Source organism: Maniola jurtina, chromosome 21, assembly GCF_905333055.1.
Source record: "Maniola jurtina chromosome 21, ilManJurt1.1, whole genome shotgun sequence".
NCBI lineage: Eukaryota > Metazoa > Arthropoda > Insecta > Lepidoptera > Nymphalidae > Maniola > Maniola jurtina.
Window position 1 is genome coordinate 5,172,218 of NC_060049.1, and position 23,692 is coordinate 5,195,909.

A 23,692-nucleotide genomic window follows, 5' to 3' on the forward strand; every position below is an offset into this window, starting at 1 on the left:
TGGTGTCTCGGCGCCTGCGCAGGTTCTCTTTTTGTGTCATTACACGCGTCTGAAATACACGTACCTATGCTTTTTTTACCCGACTGCGGCAAAGCCAAAAGGAAGAGTTATTATTTTAGCAGTCTATGTATGTATGTATTTATTTATGTATGTATACGTATGTTTGTATCCAGATTCTGTGTGTTCCACCGTAGTGCCTAAACTACTGGGCCGATTTTGATGAATGATGTGTCCATTGATTCGTTGGCAAGATCCGGGTGACATAGGCTTTATTTTATACGAAAAAGTTGACCTAACGTATATTACATCAAAAAATGTGGTCTCCAAAATTTTTTTTTGCTATTGTATAGAGTGGGATTTCAAATGAAAGAGGAACTCATCAATATAAATGTACAACAACATTAAAATATACAAAGCGACACAAAAGAGATTTTAAATGTTTTACCCTATAATATCAGACCACAGCAGACAGACTATTCCTGGTTATTATAAATTATTAAAGCGATTACCGGCAACGACTTAGGCGTAGGCGTGTTAGAGTAACTAATCAACCGGCAAGTGGCGCCTAAATGTAGGGTTGACTATATAAATACAAAGTACCTACCTATGCTTATTTTGTAATGCAAATGACAACAAGTGTAAATTAAAAAATTATAACACCCCCGACAAGTGAAGGTTACAGTAACTAGAAAAGAGCTGATAACTTTCAAACGGCTGAACCGATTTTCTTGAATTATAGCTAAGAACACTCTCGATCAAGCCACCTTTCAAAAAAAAAACTAAATTAAAATCGGTTCATTAGTTTAGGAGCTACGATGCCACAGACAGATACACAGATACACACGTCAAACTTATAACACCCCTCTTTTTGGGTCGGGGGTTAAAAATATATCTGGTTGCTCCTGATAAAAACCCTAGAGTGAACGTTTTGGACATTGAAGATGTTCCAGAATCGAGAACATCTCACATTTTCTCTAGGAAATCATGTATTTCAGTGATAATACGACTCTTTAGGGTCCTAGCACATACGATGTGTACTTTTAGTAATCAGTGTTTTGGCGATTGCATAGACATTGATGTTTTGACGATTTTTCTGTGTTCGCTCTGTTACAATGGCGCGTTTTCAGCAATTGTTTCGATGCTTTTTAACGACTTGCTGCGTTCTATTGCACCTATACGTGCGTTTTGCGGCATCGAGCCGCAGCAGGCATAAAAAAAAAAGAATACCCGGCTGAGTTTGTTGTGGGCTCTTTTCAGACTTTAATTAATTATCACCACATCATTGTTTGACAGTCAGAAAGTGTACAATAGTACCCAATTTGAATAAATTACTGACTTTGACCTTCCGAAAATCGACTTGATCGCTGCGAAATGTAACCTACATAAGCGGAGTGGAGCATTCAATCAATTGAATTTATGGAATTTTGGAAAAGCAACAAAAACGCTGATTGCTGTAAAATTAATAATGTAAGTGAATCGGAACATTCGTTTGTGATGTACGGAAATTACAATAAGTAGGTCAAGAGATTACAGATGTATTGGTTTTAGAGCCCTGAAGCCGAATATCGAGGGCCCGTTGTCCGGTTTGCGTAACATCAAACATGCTAATAAGAGTCGTGCGCCGGCGCAGGCGTCCCGTTAATAGGTCCTGGCCAATTAAATGTACGGACGGCAGAAACTTGTGCCAGTTTTAATAAAAACTCATAAAATAAACTCCGGAAATTCCTGACTCACTCAGTGACTCATTTACGTCCAGCCCAAACCCTTAGACCTAGAAAGCTGTGCATAGTAAAATGGAGACAAGGAATAAGACCGGATTTTTCGCTACAGGGCAAGGAATAAAGAGGGTTCTGCCCTTTTTAACCCCCGACCCAAAAAGAGGGGTGTTATAAGTTTGACGTGTGTATCTGTCTGTGGCATCGTAGCTCCTAAACGAATGAACCGATTTTAGTTTAGTTTTATTTGTTTGAAAGGTGGCTTGATCGAGTGTTCTTAACTATAATCGAAAAAAATCGGTTCAGCCGTTTGAAAGTTATCAGCTCTTTTCTGGTTTTCTTATAGAGGTTTTTGTGTCGGGGGTTTTTAAATTTTGAGTTATTAGTCATTAAAGTGTAAGGCTTATTATTAAAACATGTCACTCATTCATGATTTGTGTTTATTATTTGCTAAATAAAAACAAATTGTAATTTTATTTTATTGCCCTGCGAAGAACGAAAGTAACTTCTATATTTTCACATTTGAAAATGGCCTTATACAGCCACCATAGTGATTTTTCCCTCCAAACAAATTGTGGCCAATGCCACTCGGGACGATGTCAGGAATCAGGATTCTAACGATACCTACAGACTATAGTTACCGCACTCATCAAAACCTGTACAGGCATTTAGAGTTACGATGGTATAAAGAAACTCACATACATACATTAACCCTGAAAACATTTTTTAACCTTTTTTGGGCAGTCGTGTACCAAGTGGCTATCATGGTGGGAAGTAGAGACATAACTAGTTACAATTGCACTTTTTTGTTGCCACTACTTAACGGTGAGCTGTTGGCGGTTTTTATTATCCTCGCGTGCGTCTTTTGGTTTTATTTTTGGGCCATTTGGAGTGAGGACAGCACAAGGCGTTAATAAAAAGGTTAAATGTTCGTAACGAACTGGTCTGCGTTGTTTCTTCACGATGCTCAAGTTACATGCCACTTATTTTTAATCTTGCCATTTCTTTCGCGAGAATTATACGTTTTTGTAGGTACACTATAGATTTTTATGTGATACTTATCTTATGATTTATGTATTTAGTACTTAAATAAGTATGATTGCTTGCGACTTCGTCCGAGTGAATTTATATATTAAAAATCCCGTCAGAGCTGTTTGATTTTCCGGGATAAAAAGTAGCAAGTATTCTTCTTCGGGATGCAAGCTATCTCCGTGCCATATTTTGTCAACCTACCATATCCCTTCCAAATTAGCCCGCTTCTATCTTAGACTCCATCATCACTTACCACCAGGTGAGATTGCAGTCAAAGCCTAAATTTTAATAGAATAAAAAAATACAGTATCTAATCTAGTTTGTACCTATTCCATAAAAAAGCGTGCTTTCGAAATATTCCAATCATATTTTTTGATGCAATAAAAATAAATCTACCAAAACGGAAATAAAAAGGATGTATATCATATCGACCACCTATGCATGCTCGTAGAATGTTTTGAGCAAAAGCAAAACTATAACCAAGTGTCTTTTAAGTGGTGCTTAGAAAGGAATGTTGGGAAGCCACCCACTTAGGATCTGTTTGTTTTCTTGTACCTTGTCTTAGCTATAAGTAGCAAAGTTTTTATTGTGTAGGATTGAATTTTTGTCTATTTCAGTCATGAGACGTTTCGGTTTTTCGATAGGGTTAACCAAGACGCGAATCGATTATTTCAAATCTTTATTTGATCCGATGTTGGGAAAACTTGAATGTTTTAGATAACGAAAACAAAGGGTGTTTCTAAAAATATTTTCTCATTGGAGGTCTATGTTATAAAGAAAACAAACAAGCTTCTAGACTAGGTTTGCTTTGCTACATACTTACATATACCTTGCTTTGTCAGTCAGTCAGTTTCTCCTTTGATATTTGAAGATGATGAGATTCTCTTTTCATCATGATGTGTGAAGAGGCATCGTGAAGGATGCACCAATCTGATCCTTTTATTTGAGTCTAGTGGAAAAGGATTTATTAGTTCAGTGAACCCATATAAACTTAGTCGTAAGCGATGCAATTAAAGAATTATATATTTCTCTCAGAAAAAACTCAATGGCGCAATTATACGAGGACTAATTGAAATTTCGTAGGTAAGCATCGTAAAAGGTAAAGTTAGACTGTTCGTAGGTATCCACTTTATGTTTATTTGCAGGGAAAAGAGGAGGATTAGCCTCTTATACCTATAATCTACATGCTTTATTTTTTTTTATGTAGCGAATAAAGTTACTAAAACGTGATTGTATATATGTAGTGTTGGACACGCAAAAGTAAAACATATTTTTTTTACTCCAAAAACAGAAAACTGGCCTTCATAGAGGCTGATAAGGATTAATTTATTTGACGCAAAGCAGCTGTTATAATTTGGGAACAAAAACGGGCACACGTGGCCAACTTTGGATATTTAATGGCCCCTGTCTGTGTTTTGTTTACAAATGTCATGGATAACAATATCCTTGTTATAAAAATGGACAAAAAATCATGTGGGCCTGGGATATGAGGTTTTTTTTGATCGTATCTCTGAACTATTTATTTACGAATATGGGTTCATACCACAGAACTCCTCATACTAATATTATAAATGTGAAAGTTTGTATGTCTGTCTGTCTGTCTGTCTCTATCTGTCTGCTAGCTTTTCACGGCCGAACAGTTTGATCGATTTCGATGAAAGGTACAGACTTAGCTTACATCCCGGGGAGGGACATAGTTTTCATTCTTCTACTTTTTTATCCCGTAAAATTGAAGAGTTCCCACAGGAGTCTCAAAGACCCATTCGTTTGACCGATTTGTATGGAATCTGGTACAGAGTAGCTTGCATCCCGGAAGCTGACATAGGCAACTTTTATCCCGGAAAATCTAAGAGTTCCCACGAGATTTTTAGCAAACCTAAATCCACGCGGACGAAGTCGCGGGTATCATCTAGTCTATTATACAAGTGTAAATTAAAAATTTATAACACCCCCGACAAGTGAAGGTTACAATAACTAGAAAAGAGCTGATAACTTTCAAACGGCTGAACTGATTTTCTTGGATTATAGCTAAGAACACTCTCGACCAAGCCACCTTTCAAACAAAAAACTAAATTAAAATCGATTCATTAGTTTAGGAGCTACGATGCCACTGACAGATACACAGATACACATGTCAAACTTATAACACCTCTCTTTTTGGGTCGGGGGTTAAAAATGTGAGCATATAATATGAAGGACTTTTAGGGATAGGGAATACCTATTACCTACCTAGGTCTTTTTAAGAAAGACCAAAAACGCCACCAAAAAGCATCTTCCGCCTTCTTCATCCAACCACATTATCTTAGGGCAAATATAAATTAGACTTGAAATAGAAATTTCGTGAGTCGTGAGGGGATTTAGGAAAACGAATTTGTCAGTCTGTCAACAGGGTAGTGATATATTTGGACTTAAAATTCCCTCTAGCAGATTAGATTGCGTTTTCGTCACGTCTATATTAGGTTGGAATTTCAAAGCTTTATCTTGAGAAAGTACCTAATTTAGAAACGCTAAGGCATTTTTCTTTTCTTGATTTTGTTGATCACTTATTACTAGATAGATATAATCGAACATAGCCACAAACTAACACTGTATGACGTCGTCTATAGATAAAACCATGGTTTTAGAAATCAGCCGCACCCTGAAGAAGCTTTTTAATAACTAGAGGATGCCCGCGGCTTCGCCCGCCTGGATTTCGGTTTTTTAAATCCCGCAGGAACTCTTTGATTTTCCGGGATAAAAAGTAGCCTATGTCCTTCCCCGGGATGTAGCCCATGTCTGTACCAAATTTCATCAAAATCGGTTCAGCGGTTGGGCCGTGAAAACGTAGCAGACAGACAGACAGACAGACACACTTTCGCATTTATAATATTAGTATGGATTAATTAATGCGGTGGATTTATTACTAACATGACGAATTCGAAATTCAAAATTGAAATTTGGATTTCATTCCTAACCGCGCTGCATAAACTTACTTACCTATCTATTTTTAACTTATCGGTATTTTTATATAGTACAGTATTTCTACCAAAAACTACATTTCTCTCGTCTTGCACGTACCACCAACTTACTCGTATAATTTAAAAGTTAGGTATTCTTTTCCAATTAACCCCAGATTAGGTAACACAAATACAAAGTTCCAAACAATTAAGTAGGTAGTTGGTACATAATATTACTCGTATGTACATAATATTACCTATGCGGATGTTTTTTTAAACCAGATTTTTTTTGAGGACTATTGTATAATTTATTTACTTAGCTATATTGTACTTATTACTTAATTATTGCTACCTTTTTTATAATTTTATACTTACTTATTTATAGTTTTATCAATATTTACACGTAGGTGAGTAGGCTCGTATCTATAGATACGAGTACGTAGAACAAACCGACAGGAGCGTTTATAATACATTTAGCAGCAATCAGGCCTATTATTTAATTTAAACTCCCACACGCTTCGTAATCGTCTCCCAAGGTTATTTTGTTGGTAGGTTTGTGGACCACAAACAGAACAAATTAAACTAAATGACCATTTCTGGCGTTTAAAAACCATTAACAAAGCAATTTCCAATTTTATAGTCAAACAAATCGTTTAGATTTTTGACTGTGCGCTGTATGTTATTCCTTCGCCAGATGTTTGAGTTTTAAAAAAATAAGAAAAAAGGAATAAAGCACCGTTCACATTGAATGTATTTGCTAGTTGCCGAATGTGAGTTAATTTATCGAGTCCCAGAGAAAATTTAAACACTTGAGACTGCATTTAAAAAGAAGTAAGAAGTTTAAGACCGTGTATGAGCAAGCGTAGTGTGGGACGCCCTCCAGCACGATGGACTGACGGTGTAAAGCGGCTGGCAGGAAGTGGCTGGATGAGGAAGGCTGAGGACCGGGTGTGGTGGCGCTCTTTAGGGAAGGCATAAGTCTTACAGTGGACGTCCACAGGCTGATGATGATGATGAGGATTAAGTACAGCGCAGTGCGTGATAGCCTAGTGGTAGACGCCCGCCTGCTATTTGAGAGGTTGGGCGTTCGTTCCCGGGAACGCACTTCCAACTTTTCGCGTGCGTTGTAAGCGATTTAATATCGCTTGCATCAACAATGAAGTAAAACATCGTGAGGAAACCTGCATGCTTGAAAGCTCTCCATAATGTTCTCATAGATGTAAGAACTGTGAAATCTGCCAATCCGCACTTTTCCAGCATGGCGGACTATAACCTCCCTTCCTAAACCCTTCTCATTCTAAAAGGAAACCCATGCTCAGCAGGGTGCCGATTATGAGTTGATCATGAGATGTTTATTTGATGTGGATTTTTTAATTTAATTTTATTCATTATAGGCAACCGCTTGACCACAATCACACCTGATGAAAAGTGATGATGATGGCTTAAGATAGGACATGTTTACCTAGAAGATGCCTATTCTCTATACCTATTTAGGATCTACCTACCATACTTAGCTAAAAAACATGTGTTTTGTTACGCTCGCGTCCGTCGCGTCGCTAGGTAAAGTACATTCGGTGCTTTACATTATGTGTAATATGTGTAACATGTAGGTTTTTTTTTTATTCACTATAGGCAAGCGCTTGACCACAATCACACTTGATGGAAAGTGATGATGTGGTCTAAGATGGGACGCGTTTACCAGAAGGTATCTGGTGTGAACCATGCTTAACTTATCAAAATAAAGTTCGTTCTTATTTCAAATGCGCTCGTTGACGGAGATCCGACCTTGAACGTGACAAAACGACAGGGATTCGAAATTTAAAAATAAGTTTTGATTTAGCCCGCCAGTTCCCGCGGCGCATCGCTAACGGCCGGTTTAAATTTAGAACGGGTTCTATTCTCGAACAGTGAACTCTGGAGTGGCGGACGATGGCTTCGTTTATTGTTTTTCGCTTGAGTGCACATAGTTTATATGCTTTTGCGCATTTTGATTACAGTCCTATTGAGTAGGTAGGGACTTACCACCACTAAACGTCCGCGTCAATAGATGGTGATCCTGATCATCTTTTTTTTAAATCTCGACCCAAAAAGAGGGGTGTTATAAGTTCGACGTGTGTATCTGTGTATTTGTGTATCTATGTATCTGTGTGTCTGTCTGTGTCATCGTATCTCCTAAACTAATGAACCGATTATAATTTAGTTTTTTTTTGTTTGAAAGGTGGCTTGATCGAGAGTGTTCTTAGCTATAATCCAAGATTTCCGGTTCAGCCGTTTGAAAGTTATCAGCTCTTTTCTAGTTACTGTAACCTTCACTTGTTCGGGGGTGTTATAAATTTTTAATTTACACTTGTTAGATAATGGTAATAAATACGATAGATACTTGTTGCAATTTTTTAAAGCTTAGTACTTTATTAACACGAATTTCCACCATAAAATAATAACTATACCCAATATAAGCAAGCACTTACCTTCTATGATACCTACCTAAAGTAGATTAGGGAATGCACTTGGCTTTGAAGGCAGTGCCTTTTCGCTCATATGAAGTACATCCATATAATATCCATACCAAATCAAGATAAAATGTTATAATTTTTGGTAATAATTGTGGGTCTTAAAATTAAGTTGAGATAATTAAAAAAACAATTTTTTAAATTTTTCTTTAACTTTCCCGTTTTTAGCTGAAGGAGTTCATGATATTTTTGTTCAAAATGAGTGAAAGTGAGACTGCAACAAGTGACTAATACATAATTTGATAAGAAAATTAGTGAATTTTGTGAAATCTAGTGAAAATCTAGTGTTGCCTTCAAAATTCCGGACTACGCGGCATCGGAGGGGCAAATGGGTGAGAGAAATATTTTGATTTTAAGTTATACATATCAATAAATAAATACTTACTTATTTACTACTTAAAAGTTTCGAAGCTGCAATAAAGGGTTGGAATATTTCAAAGTGTATTAAAAAAAATATAAATAAAGGGCGATTTTTCAAAATACACAAGTGCGAGTACTTTCGTCGAATCGTCCCTTATTGATTTCATTAAAATTGATCCAGTAGTTTCGGATCCTGAAGTAAAATAAAGACTCGTTTTTAGCAGCGACGAGATTGATTTTTTCTCTTAAATTATGGAATTATGGTCTGCATGGATTTAGGTTTCTAAAAATCCCGAGGGAACTCTTTGACTTTCTGGGATAAAAAGTAGGATATTATGTCAACAGAGCTTTACCACAATCTACTTTCAGCACGAAACTGGATTGAATAAATCCCGTGCTATTCTCCAGGTCCTTAACTTCCATCAAATAATCATGTCGATTTGTTGCTCCGTTGCAACGTGATTGAGGGACAAACCAATAAACAAACACACTTTCGCACATTAGCTACAACAATTATATGGGGATGTAGTGATAATATGTTTGACTGCGAACTCAACGACGAATTCTACAGTCTACAGAATAACACCGCCAGCAAAATGCTTTTGATATTTATCTGTTTTATGGGTTTTAAAATACAATACTTACCATATAAAGGACAATAAAATGAAACCCTTCTGTATTCGGGAGACAACTAAAATATGAGACGCGTTTGTGTCACAATAAACTTCTTAAATGTGTAAAATTGTAAGGGCATTGTGTTTAAGGACCATGGAAAAACGTATATCACTACTCATATTATAAATGCGAAAGTTTGTTGGTTTGTTGGTTTATTAGTTTGTTGTTTGTCCTTCAAGCACGTCACAATGATGCAACGGATCGGCGTGATTTTTGCATGTAATACTCGTTAGGCAAAAGCGGAAGTTTTAGCTTTGGACCTAGTGTTCTGGGAATTTCTAAGGATTGCCCAGTCTAATTGCAATATGCCCGCATTTCAGATTGGGCTATGACATTAATCTATCTGCGATGCAATCCGCGCGGCAAGAAATAGAGAGCAATAGAGGAACATCGTAGCAATGATTGCATCTGAGGGGAGCCACGATCCTCAAAATTGAGGGAGCGACGAAGAAGTAGGCACTGAGGGCCCTCCCATGGTTCGGCATAGGTATAACCTATACGTTGGTACTTTGGTAGGCAGATGGTTGTAGGTATGGAGGTATAGTTGACAAAGACTATCAAAACACTATTTGTGTGCACGTTTTAATCAATGGCACAATACCGGATGATGCAGGTACCCTGCTTCCGGTTCGGCATTCAAATCTGGAACGGCCGGAAATATGTTTGTAACTTCTTCGTGATTTATTGGTTTCGATTAGATTTATGGTTTTCGATGAATTTCGTCAGACCTATGCAGGTAGATAGTACGTCATGGATGACTAAATATTTATAAACGTTCACTGCTAATGATCTATACATATAATAAAATTGTAGAAAAGTGGTGTCTGTACAATGGAAATATATAAAAAAAAGTAGCAGGGGTTGTTATTATATCGATGCCGAACCCGAAATTGTAATTAATTTTTTTTTGTCTGTTTGTCTGTGTGTTTGTGCACGCTAATATCAGAAACAGCTTATTCGATTTAGATACGGTTTTCACTAATATATTGTAGTAAGCTTCACTTAACATTTAGTGTTTATTTCATGTCAATCGGTTCATAAATAAAAAAGTTATGTCAATTTAAAGAATCACGGCGAACATTTTTAACGTACAGAGTACGTACTACACGCCTCGCGCCTGAGCGTCCGTGGCTATATAAAGCGCGCTGATTCCACGCGAACGAAGTCGCGGGCATAGCTAGTATTTAATATATTTCACTACAGTGAATACTATAATATGTATAGATCATGATCATCATCGTCGTCAATTCAACCCATCGCCGGCGCACTACTGAGAACGGATCACCTTTCAGACTGAGAAGGGTTAAGCAATTAAATATCACGTTGAGTTTACAAATCTATCGATTAGATTTCTGCCACAATCTTTATACTTTTAGAATGAAACTGCCTTTTAAAAAATAATATTTTCCAGGTCTTTCACTACATCCATGCAAAAAATCTGGTCGATCTGTTGCCCCATTTCAGCTTGAATCGCTGAAGCAGCAATGAAGAACTAGCCAATGTCAAACTATCTCGGTGGTTATCATCAGTGTTGAACACTGAGTTAGCGAATCAGCCCGCGTTGTAAAAGATAGATACATCTCGCGCTATCCAAGTTACCTACTAACAATGATTAAAAGTCACTTTCGTTTGGGGCCCTTCGTATCTAAATGGTACTCGAGTTTAGCTTTAGAAGGTCATGTTTAGAAATTTTCTATTATGTATATGCCCTATTTGAATATTCGTGAAAAGGTGTGGTTATTCTATGATTGATGAGCCTAAAGTTATTTCGTAACGGTTCGTTTTATTGAGGTGAAACGTTTATGATAATTAAGGTTTTGAAGTGTCGAATAATTTATTTTTATGTAGAACCAAAGACATTATAGAACCGAATGTTATAGATGCCTCCTCTAATACTGACTTACCGAACTTGGCGATAATTGCATCGTTATTTCGTTATTTGCATCGTTTTATATTGAAATATTAATGTTTTTAGGGTTCCCTACCCATAAAGGGTAAAAAAGGAGCTCTTTCAATGTTCCTCATTTCTTAAGTAGCTCTTAAGTTTGGATTACCTGAAAGAGATTACTACTTTGATGATAAATGGCATGGAATTAGGAAGTACTTACATACGTACTTACGTTGGACGTAAGGACCTACTTCCTTATTTCATCGTGATAACAGCTGATAAAGTCACCTTTTGTTTCCTTGTTCTTTGTACTCTGTATTATGTAAGCAGTATAGTATAAAAACCGGCGAAGTGCGAGTCGGATTCACACACTAAGGGTTCGGTAGGTAGGTACTTTCGTTTAAGAGATACCTAACACTAATTGTATCTTTAATTTTTTTTTTTAATTTGTATGGCGGCCATTTTGAGATTCACCATGTTTTTTTACCATTCATCGTAATAGCGGTAAAGGAAATATCTACACACTGTGAAAATTTCATCTCTAGCTATTATGGTTCATGGGATAGGCCTGCTGACAGACAGACGGATAGACGAACGGACAGAGGAGGTTTAGTAAAAGAGTCCATATGGCATCCTTTGGGTATGGAACCCTAGGAAACAACTAAAACACTTGACTGAAACCCTTTCATAGAAAAAGTTTTACAAGGCTTTTTATTCTGTGGCTTTACGTAATTCATTTTCTTTACGGCTATAATTTCATAATTGAGGCTTCAGTTTACTTCATTATACGAACAAAATGAAAAAACGTGACTAAACTAAATTTTTGAATTGCGATTACAGTGAAAAACGTGCTTTATAATGAACATCACCTGTTATTATTCAGAAATAATGCAGTCACAACAATTTGATAAGAAGCTACTAAATGTATACACTTCTAGCTACCTAAATACCTATTGTTATAAATTTTATTATAATTAACGCAATAATGAGATAATAAATTAAGACAAGATCCCAGCTAAATAATTGGGTTTTAAATTTCAGGGCTGTACCACTTTCTTTATCTGAAATAATAAAAAATAATAAATAAATCGAATATAAACTTTTTAAATATGGAGGTACCTACATAGGAAGGTATTGAATAGAGAGTATTGATAGCATAGTGGTTAAAAGTTAAGGTAGCGTTATTTTCGGAAGGTCGTATGAAGGAAAACATCGTGGGGAAACTTGCACGCCCGAACGTTTTCCATCAAAGGTGTGTGAAGTCTGCCAATCCGCACTGGGCCAATGTGTGTATCTGTGTATCTGTCTGTGGCATCGTAGCTCCTAAACGAATGAACCGATTTTAATTCTATTCTTTTGTTTGAAAAGTGATTTGATCGAGAGTGTTCTTAGCTATAATCGAAGAAATCGGTTCAGCCGTTTGAAAGTTATCAGCTCTTTTCTAGTTTTCTTAAAGAGGTTTTTGTGTCGGGGTTTTTTGAATTTTGAGTTTTTCATCCTATTTTTTCGGTCGTCAATGGGGCTTTAAAACTCTTTACAAAATCTTTACTTAGCTATAAAGTTAGACAAAAGGATTTATTAGTTAGGTACTTACCCGTATAAAAAAATGTAAGAACGCCTTTCACAAAAACTCAGAAGCTCTTTTGTGGAGAGCTAGGCAAACTAAATATGCAACAATAAGAACTCTTATAGAGGTCTCAAGATCTCTATTGTTTTGAGAGTGAAAGCCGTACAATGGTTTTGGAAACTGTAAGGTTTCTAAGAAAAACAACGGTTTCTTATTTTTTTATTCGATAATAGTAATGGGTAGGTAAGTATAGGTATAATTATGGCAAAGATACCCGCGACCGTCATCCGCATGGATTTAGGTTTTTTGAAAAACCCCGTGGGAACTATTTGATTTTTCCGAGTTAAAAAGTAGTCTTTACCAGTTTCCGGGATGCAAGCTATTTATCTGTATCTAAAAATTGGTTAAACAAGTGGACTTTTAACAATCCCGTGGCAATTCTTTGATTTTTCGGCATAAAAACTGGCCTATGCCGTCCTCATGAATGTAAGCTTACCCTATACCAATTAACAACAAAATCAGTGAAACAGAAACGATCATGAAAAGCTAACAGACAAACAGACACTTTCGCAATTACATGAGAAGTAGGTATGGATACCTATGGATTTTAATTTTTTTCGTCCGTATCTTTGGTTTATCATGTCCACCATGTTGGATTTCTCATGACGTCATATTATGGCCTACGATCTACGACGTTAGCCTACGCCATACCTAATGTCAAGCGAAATCAACGTCATCTAGAATTAGTCATGTTTAAAAATCTATACAGATTTTTATTTCCTACATCCATGGATATTTCCCAAAGATCGATATTTTGAAATCATAACAATCCGTTTCGGTCTGTCGTAGCCGAGTAAACAATCTTAGACGTGCAGGCGAATTATGGTATCACAAGGTTAGCAGGTGGCTCTGCGGGGTCGGTGCAACGACTTTATTGTGTGTTTCCATTGTCACACGATTTTGTTTCGTAGTTCTCATAGGTAGAGAGATAGATATAAGTCATGATACCTTTGCGGCACGTCCTGCCTATCTATATTTTTAGAGTTCCATACCTCAAAAGAAAATGGAACCCTTGTAGGATTACTTTGTTGTCTGTGTGTCTGTCCGTTTTTCCGTCTGTCCGTCTGTCGTGTCTGTCAAGAAAACTTATAGGGTACTTCCTGTTGACCTAGAATCATGAAATTTGGCAGGTAGGTAGGTCTTATAGCAGAAGTAAAGGACAAATATGTGTTCATAAACAAATAATAACTATTAGTATTTTTAATATTCACAGTAAGATAACTTTTTTTTTTGCGTTGGGAAATGCCTTTACGCATCCCTCTCGAGAGACGGGAAGGGTATGTGGGACTCGCCAGCCGAGAGGCGACCGGAATACCCACTAAAACCCAATAACTACCTATACAAAGTGGAATATCATATGAAACGGCTTTACCTGTACATTCTAAATCAGAATAAAAGTTTAAAATCGATACAGAATAGATCGATAACAGAACAGAAGTTTAAAATCGATTACTAAAAAATCAGTTCTTTTAGAACTGTAGGCAGTAGCTTTTTACCTCGTTAATAATATTAGAGCTTTAGAAAGAGCTGGTGAAAGCCTCTTTACTTGCCCGAGGTCTTCAAAAGGTCCATTGAGAATTTAAATTACCTACTTCAGCAGCATAAATTATACTTGGCTGGTATTATATGATAAAACTGCTAGCTAATGCTTCATTAAATAAAGTCTTCTTAGGTAGGTACCTATGACAAGAAGTCATTCAAGAAAAAGTTTCATTTAACATCATACAAGCCACACGTGCAAAGCTGAGTCAAGTCAGCTAATTTAATACCAGCTGACTTGCCTAGCATAACATTTTGTTCTTGTATTACAAAAAAATTGCAATTGTAAATTAAAAATTTTCAACACCCCCGACCAGTGAAGGTTACAGTAACTAGAAAAGAGCTGATAACATTCAAACGGCTGAACCGATTTTCTTGGACTATTCCGCGCCTACGATCCAAAGTATCTGAGTTTTCCAAAACATCATTTTAAAATAAATAATTATGTATATCTAGGCAACGTCCATCTTGATAGCTTCTTAAACTTCTTTTCTACAAGAAAACTAGAAAAGAGCTGATAACTTTTAAACGGCTGAACCAATTTTTTTGGATTATAGCTAAGAACACTCTCGATCAAGCCACCTTTCAAACAAAATAAATTAAAATCGGTTCGTTCGTTTAGGCGCTACGATGCCACAGACAGATACACAGATACACAGATACACAGACACACAGATACACACGTCAAGCTTATAACACCTCTCTTTTTGGGTCGGGGGTTAAAAATGAAAAGCTTAGTTTGCGAGTATCGTATATAATAATGGAGTCGAATAGTCATAAAGTCATCGAACCTCCTTTGTCCCGTATATGGCGAACGCATTACTGCTAGCGTCTCATATTTACACAAACAAAACGCAATCAAAGGATTTATTATAGTGTTTAATGTAGGTTTAATGTTTATTTTATTTTTTAAATTCCGCATTTATTTCATCAGATAAGATCTAGAGATATTAAAGTGACAGCAAGTCTCATAAACCTTGACCAAATCTTTATTATTTATCTACGTACCTACCTATACATAAGTCTTAATAGGAGTTAGGTTCCGAATACACTTCTCTTAAAAATGGAGCGAGGTAAATGAAATGTTAATTAACATGATTGCTGAGATAAGAACTATGCATATGAGAATGCAATGGTGCTAAAAGATATACCTAGGTACGTACGTACCTAATATTTTATTATACCATCATGGATACCCGTGACCTATGTGTATCATAATAATTCATGGATTAAGCAGGTATGTATAATACCTACGCGACAAGTCGAGATGGCAATCGGGATGGGGGTCCGCACACCCTCCGCACTATTCCTGTGCGGGATATTCGCGAAATATACCTACTAACTTTTGTCCGCGACTTCGTCCGCGTGATATAAGTAAATAGCACTGGGGGATAATGTAGCTAATAAGTATAATATAATGTTACGTAATTTATAGATTCGGATACCTCCGTCTAATAGCCCCTAGGGTACCTACTAGGCGCGTCCACACTTCACACCGCCCAAGCATTTGACACGCAAAACCGTCCCAATTTAAACGTAATAATAAACTGCGCATTTTGATATGAGTAGGTATGAATGTAGTAATACCTACCTATTATATCTGTTGTATGTTTACGCAATTATCACCACAGCGTCTATCGTACTCCGCACAAGGTCACTTAGCAATGAAATGCGCCATTATCAAATATTTAGCGTTTTACCGCGTATGAGTAACGCGTGACTCATTTATTCCGAGTCCTTCTGAGTCAACGTCATTCGACACGATGATTTCGGAGAGCGATGATTCCGTAAAATGTATGATAACGAATAGCTACCGTATGTACCGACATTTTTACCAAAAAAAAAAAACTGTAACCACGGGGAAACTATTGGGTTACATCTACCCGATAACTTAATATCTTTTGAACCCTACAAACAAAAATAAACTATATTCACCCTACAATACGATTGATTATTCCGAGGGGTTTCCGATGAAGGTTACTTTTTATCTGTCTACGAAATTTGATGGTGTAAACTTACTAAAAATCTCGTGTAAAGTTACTGTGGTTGTCCCGAAGGATGTAGGGTGAGTTTTTATACGTAAGGAAATATCCTATGGTCTTTGGTCACTTTTGTCACCTTTTGTAGGTATTCATAAACATAGTAGACTTACACACTTACACTTAGAATAGAATATAATAGAATAGAATAGATTTTTATTCAAATAAACTTTTACAAGTGCTTTTGAATCGTCAAATAATTTACCACTGGTTCGGAATGCCGTTCCTACCGAGAAGAACCAGCAAGAAACTCGGCGGTTGCTCTTAGCTTACTTAGTTAGCACTTAGTTACTTTTTTCGAAAGATCTGCTCTATTTATCATGTAGAACTTTAAATTTAAATTTTGAATTAAAATCTACGACATTATTCGATTAAAACTAGAAATCATCATCATCATCATCGTTTGCTGGACTAAGGTCTCTTCTCTTGTAGGGACTTCCACAAACCACGGTCTTGTGCCGCCTGAATCCAGCGACTCTCTGTGTCTCATTTGATGTCGTCTGTCCGCGTAGTGCGTAGCGATTGCGATTGTTGAGCAAGGTTGACCCAAGTCGGTAACTGGATGGGTGACCTATTTTGGAGGCCCGTATTTGGCCTTCTCGTTTCCTCCGTGCCTCGGAGAAGACGTTAAGCTGTCGGTACCGGTTATTTGTTTTTTTTTTAATCACTAACATTTGATTGTAATGTAAAAACCTAAGAATCGAAATTTCGTTCTCTTAGTGAATTGTTTGCGGAAGGATCTGAAAATATTACCACCGCATTATTATTCCAAGAGAACTCCTGCCATTATGTGGTTAATGGAAAGGAGTCTCCACCCTCAGCAATGAAGGAATACGACTATAAAGAAGTTCACCTAGTGGGGAGTCTAAGTACATCAAACCAAAAATATGTCATCCATGTCCGATCGGATTTTTTCTATCCTATTTGATAACAAGCTCTTATCACTAGACAAATGACATTGACCTTGGTGTGTGAACGGTTAAAGTCTTCAGTTTGATACAAACATACATACATACATATACCTACCTAATATTGAAAGAGATTAATTTAAATAGAAACAAACAACTATCCAACCAATATTTTGAGATTTTTAGAAACAAACAACCAACCAACCGATATTTTGACATAAGTTTACTGGTCGACCCCTTCTGCATCAAATATATCAGCGTTTACGTCAAAACTACATCCGTCGGCAACTCATGGATAAGATCATAATTATTATGGAAAGCACATGCTGAAAGAAAGTTTTTTGTGCGTTAAAAAAGAATTATTTTAGTATGTGAAACAATATTATTGCTGGGCTGCAAAATATTTACTTAGTAACTAGTAAATCTTAGTATGACTTTCATACCACAATAATTGAAAAAAAAACTGACTTCAATAACCACTTATACTAAAAAGTAAAAAAATATTTAATTTATTCCTACCGAATATATTATTATTAGACTTGCAACGAATAGTATATTCGGCAGTATACCGAATACCGAGTATTCGGCGAGGCCCCTGACCGAATAGCCGAATATTAGGCAAAAGTATTTGGCTGGATTTTAGCGCCAAAAACTTGTACAGACGTGATTGTTTCGCGCTCCTTTGTTTTGTTCTAATGTACCTACTCATCGCTCGCGCGCCCGCTGTTGCTCTATTACCACAATAATTCAAATACATAGAATCCTCCATTTTTCCAATCCAGAAGATGATTATGTACCTGTGTTATGCACCAATGACTACTTAAATGATTATAACAGAAATGAAAATATGAATATATACGTAATCAATCGATTTTAATTTTTCATTTTACCAATTATTTCTCTATGACAAAATATATTATTTAAGTATTCGGTATTCGGCCGAATAATATGTAGATATTCGGTATTCAGCCGAATATAATAAAAGCAGCCGAATAGGCCGAATACCGAATAGTAACCGAATATTCGTTGCAAGTCTAATTATTATGTATACAAGAGTATTATTATGTAGTTCTATACTAACATTTTTTGGAGTCGGTGTCAATTAGCCGCACGAACCTTCAGATACTCTTCATATTGCATGTGAATACTTGAAAAGAGCAACTGCCGAGTTTCTTGGTGGTTCTTCTCGGTAGGAACGGCATTCCGAACCAGGCAGTGGTAGATTATTTTGACGACGCGACGCACTTGTAAAAGTTTAATTGAATAAAAATATTTTGAATTTTGAATATTGTGACTCCACATTGGCACCTCATTGGCAAGGCCGTCCGTCCGTCTGTCTGTCAGCGGGTTGTATATCGTGAACCGCACAGCAGGTCGTTTGACGACGTCCTAAAAGATGATTTCTTAAATTACTTTTACCAATATGTACCTTTATATGTACATTTATATAACACATCATAGTCTGTGAAGTAAAGATTGGTTTGTTTCCCACCACTCCCTACTAATAAGTACTCGTAGTTAACATACTTGTAGGTACTACCTACCTATCATCAAAACGTGTTCTCTTATCGGAAAACAAAAACGGATCTAAAAAATGTAAAGTCGTTATTAATAGCTATTATAATTAGTTTATCCGTCCAGCTGATACTACGACGTCAGATGATAACCCGCGGCGGCTGATTTATGGTGGTAATAAGTTAATAATGTTATCGAATGTACCTACTAGTTATCTTGTTTTTTGATTTATTTGTAAACTAAAGTTCTGGACAGACACAAAACGCGACGGTAGCTAAATTCGAGATACCAAAATACTTATTTTGCAGTCCAATCTTTAGCTCTTAGGCTGAGATGCTGAGATCTATAGCGCACTTTTACTTTGCCTTTATTACACTGTTAAAACGAGACAGCGTTATACCGCTGGCATAAATCTGTCTCGTTTTAACTGAAGCATAAGTCTGAGCAAAATTAAAGTCCGCTCTATTAAGATCTCAGCCTTAGAGAGCTAAAACACTAGGACGCCATGGCGACGTTGCTGGCTACGTATCCAAACAATTCATATTGAATGTCAGTTAACTCACTTGGCCACGATCTGGCTTAAGGCCCGGTCTTCACCTAAGCGGAGCGGAGAGGACATGTCTACAGTCAACCAATCAGATTTAAAAAAAAATGACGTGATAATATTTTGCGTCACCTATTATGAATCTGATTGGTCGACTGAACACATCTCCTCTCCTCTCCGCTTAGGTGGAGACCGGGCCTAATAGTTACCTTAACTTCAAGCTTGCATACCGAATTGCATTCATTACTTACCATGAAGGCCAAATTGAGTCCAAACGTGACAATGGCTTTTTAAGTAGCGCTGGTGTTTGAAAAAGACTACGCTATATAAATAATGAATGGTATCAGTTTAACATATTTATCCATCACAATAGCGTAGGTTTTGAATTCACAAGGACAAACTGATCCGACGCTAAGATAGTCATGGTCTAGAAACCCAAATAAGTGTTAATATATAACTGTCTCTACGGTGTGAATAATTAACTTTAATTTTTATATTAATTACTGAATTCAGCTTCTCTTCCCATTCTGAGAGGAGACCCGTACTCAGTAGTGGGCCGGTCTGGAATCTGGATCTGGTAGAGTTAGAGAAACATCGGATTGATAAACAATCTGAAAACTGAAAATGGGAAAGATCATCTTGGTTCCATTTCATTTACTTTAGGGGGTTTTAAGGCTTGGATAAACAAAACTCATAACGACAAAGTCCAATGGGGTTTTTATGATAGCTAAAGTTGTAATATAAGGAACTAGGGTACATTATGGACCTTACACTGAGGAACCTCGGTGAACTAGAGTGAGGAAACTCGCGGTTTGATCCTGAATCGACGATCTGCCAAAAATATGGCTATGGGTGACGTGAAATCAAAGAAATCTTGTCGTTTCGTAGCCTATCTAGCGTCAAATGTTGGTAACATTTGACGCCTGCCAGTGACGTCAAAGCCTCAATGTTTGGTTTCAAGTTTCCTAGTTGTCGTGAACTGTGTATTTGCTCTATGCTTGAACAGTCTTGTCATAAAAGCCCTTCCTTTCGGCTTTGCCGTAGTCGGGTAAAAAGTACCGTTTATCGTACTGAATCGTACTTTTGATATGACAGTTCACACATAGAATAAATATGGAGAGCCCTTTCTCAGATTATACGCGTAATACACCCTTGGGACATTCCGTCGCACCATAACCGTCGCGCTATGTATTTGACCAGACCTCATCCCTATGCATCTCACTGACAAAGCCACTAATAAAATTCCAACAGCACTCGACGTCCTTCAATCCGATTGGGTCAATTTGCTGTCCCGCGTCCAAACATCAAATGAAAGTGTCCCACAAATTGTCTCCATGAATAAATTGATTCAGATTAATAAAGTGACTCGATAAAGTGACGTTCCGTCGTACGGGTTTCTTATCAATATTGTTTCACTTGCAATTTTGCCGACAGTGCCGACGCGAGCGTCTAATCGAGCGTACATATCCTTTAAAAACTTTAAATGTGTCATCAAACATATCGATATATCGATTCAAGTTTATAAAACAATCGATTGAATACCAAACTATACCAGTGATAAGTGAAAGATTACAGTTATTACATCAAATAATATCATAAAGGTTTAAGTTAAAAGAATTATGGAATTTAATGGAATTGTGTGTATTGTGTGAGTGATATAATCGGCGTTTCCTAAAATAAATCTGACTAATGCAGAGATGACGGCTGTTAAGTGCATTAAAGTATTAAATGATTTGTATACTGATGGGAAATTGTGAGTTGATTTTTTTAATACTGCCTCTTTTACTTACTTCAAAGGAAGTGAAAGTTTCTCAATTTATCGCGTATTTTTTTGAAAATGTTACTCCATAATTTCGTCAAATCTGAACCGATTTACATAATCGTTTTTTTTTATCGAAAAGGTTTTCAAATCCTTTTGCCTATTAAATTTGGTGAAGATCTGATGAAGGTTGGAAGACGGAACTATTCAATGAATAGTACTAAATTAATCGCGATCAGTATAACAGTTTATAACAGTTTACAGGGCAATGGGCATAGACCTTTTCAAGAGCTCATCACCAAACATGGTTCTTCCCCTTCATCATCCACCTATTTCCTGTTGCCTTCTTCAGGTTATCGGTCCAGCGGGTGGAAGTCATCCTAAACTGCGCTTAAAGTACATGATCTCAACTCCAGAACACGTGTGCCGTTTTTATTCTAATTCTTATATTTCTTAAAATACCGAACCGATGAATCATTATAATAAGCTGACTAACTGTCGTCAATTTCTCATGATCGCTATTCTCTCCAACAAACCATATTACCACAATAGTTTCTTTCGTAATGTAGCTCCATAAATGTTTTTAAAATTGTTTGTAAGTTTTGTAACGATTCATTTATTCAAAATAATGTTCCTTCATTCTAAAAAATAACGACAGATGCATTTCCGATGCTCAGTTTCCTGGAGTTCTCTTCCAATTTTATCAGTTCAGGTTACAATTGAATTCCTTCTAGGCTATCAGTTGTGAGTCAAGTATAGATGTATAGTAAAACATGAGTCCATGAATATTGAAGACCCTAGCTATCCTTAGCTTATAGACACGTTTCTGCTACTCCATAATAACAAATCAAATCATAATTTATTTTTAAACAGCTATTATTTGACAGATGAACACCTAATAACTGATAACTCATATTAGCGGTTCGTCGATGCCAGGTCAAAGCTTGAATGCAACACGGCACAACGGGCAGTCGATGTGCATCAGGCACCCAGGTAGTGAGGGTGAAATTGCTTGCGGTGGCGTGCGGTGCGGTTGTAGAAGAAGGAGGATAAACTCCTCACTTAAACTTCAGAGCACTCCTCATTATAAAGGCGATAAAACACGCAAATAGAGCTACCATCTCTGCGGTGCTCCAGGCTTTCCAACAAGCTGGGTAGTTTGGGATCGTCCACAAGTCGAACAGCCCGCCTTTGGATCCGATCTAGTTGTGTAACAGGAAAAAAATGCTCGAATATTGAACCAATAACGTCTATTAAGGGCCGATTACCATCACGACACGGTTCATCGTAACGACCACAATGGGCCATTGTTCGGGACCTGTCGGCTGGCGCTGTTGCTACATACACTTTTACTCGTGTATTTGCTTTAGTAAGCAGCTAACGAGTACTTTGTACTCTGTAGATGTGAAAGTGAGTTTGTTTTGGTTAAAATTTAATGCATAAGAAGGTTTAAGTACCCATCCGTTCTTTTTACAGATAGATACAAAAAGTGCATTAAAACTACATATTATTAAGACTTCCAGAAAACTGATATAGGTATAACTAACTTTACTTCTTTGTTATGCTCTTCAACTTTTGATGGCGGAATCAACTATTAAAAAACCGGCCAAGTGCGAGTCACACTCGCGCACGGAGGGTTCCGTACTAGGGTATTTTTTCCAACATTTTGCACGATAAATCAAAAACTATAAGCATAAAAATAAATAAAATCTGTTTTAGAATGTACAGGTCAAGCCCTTTCACATGATACCCCACTTGGTATAGTTATCTTACTTTGAAAATTGAAACATTTTTTTTAATGATGTGACCACAGATTCGCGGTTTTCAGATTTATTCCTGTACTTGTGCTAAAAGACCTACCTATCTGTCTTTTGTGATTCTAGGTCATCGGGAAGTACCCTATAGGTTTCTTGACAGACATGACGGACAGACAGACAGACAGACAGACAGACAGACAGACAACAAAGTGATCCTATAAGGGTTCCGTTTTTCCTTTTGAGGTACGGTACCCCAAAAATGTCAATACATATTATTATGTCCGTATTACATTCTCCGTTGCATCTCCTTCAAGTATGTGGAGTGCATTACCTAGATTTTCAAGCTAATAACGGTGCATACTGATCTAAATTGGCCTAAATTGTTTGGCATCTGCGGATGCGAGTTGGCTCTAAACTCTGTATTATTAGAACTCACGTATTTTCTACGCTAATAGGTAAATTACCTAGTAGGCTAATAGCAATTCTTGATTAAAGGCTATTTTTAGCGTAGGTATGAGTGAATGTTGGCACATATTATTTTTTCAGGTACAATAAATCCATTAAAACTCTTAGGACTTCCAAATAACTATTATAGGCACAACTGTTGTACCTCTCTGTAATGCCCTACAACTTTTTGTGTGTTTTGAACTCCTCCATGATTCTCTAACTATCCAATTAACGAATTACAAAAATGGTTTTGTAATTCGTTAATTGGATAGGTAAGCCGTTTGACTTTAATAGGTCTTCTACACATTGCATTTGCTTTATTTCTTTCTGTTTTTAGTTTTATTTTTGCAATCTTATTCTTTTTCTTTGTTATATTTGACCGGCTGTAATACTGTAATGTTACAACACAAAAACCATGTTTTACGACGTAAATTTTGATAT

The 23,692-nt window shown here is 36.8% G+C and overlaps 1 protein-coding gene and 1 long non-coding RNA gene across 6 annotated transcripts in view; one reads left to right on the forward strand and one right to left on the reverse strand.

Annotated features, from left to right (window-relative positions):
* The window catches only part of LOC123876461 (ankyrin repeat and sterile alpha motif domain-containing protein 1B-like), a 118,962-nt gene that overhangs the window by 71,138 nt on the left and 24,132 nt on the right, over positions 1-23,692 (forward strand). The window lies entirely within an intron of this gene.
* On the reverse strand, positions 1,840-22,239 carry LOC123876462. Its single transcript, XR_006798364.1, has 5 exons — positions 22,116-22,239; positions 19,452-19,456; positions 17,495-17,501; positions 16,087-16,092; positions 1,840-1,850 (listed from the first exon to the last, which is right to left on the reverse strand). It is a non-coding gene; the product is annotated as an uncharacterized LOC123876462 (long non-coding RNA).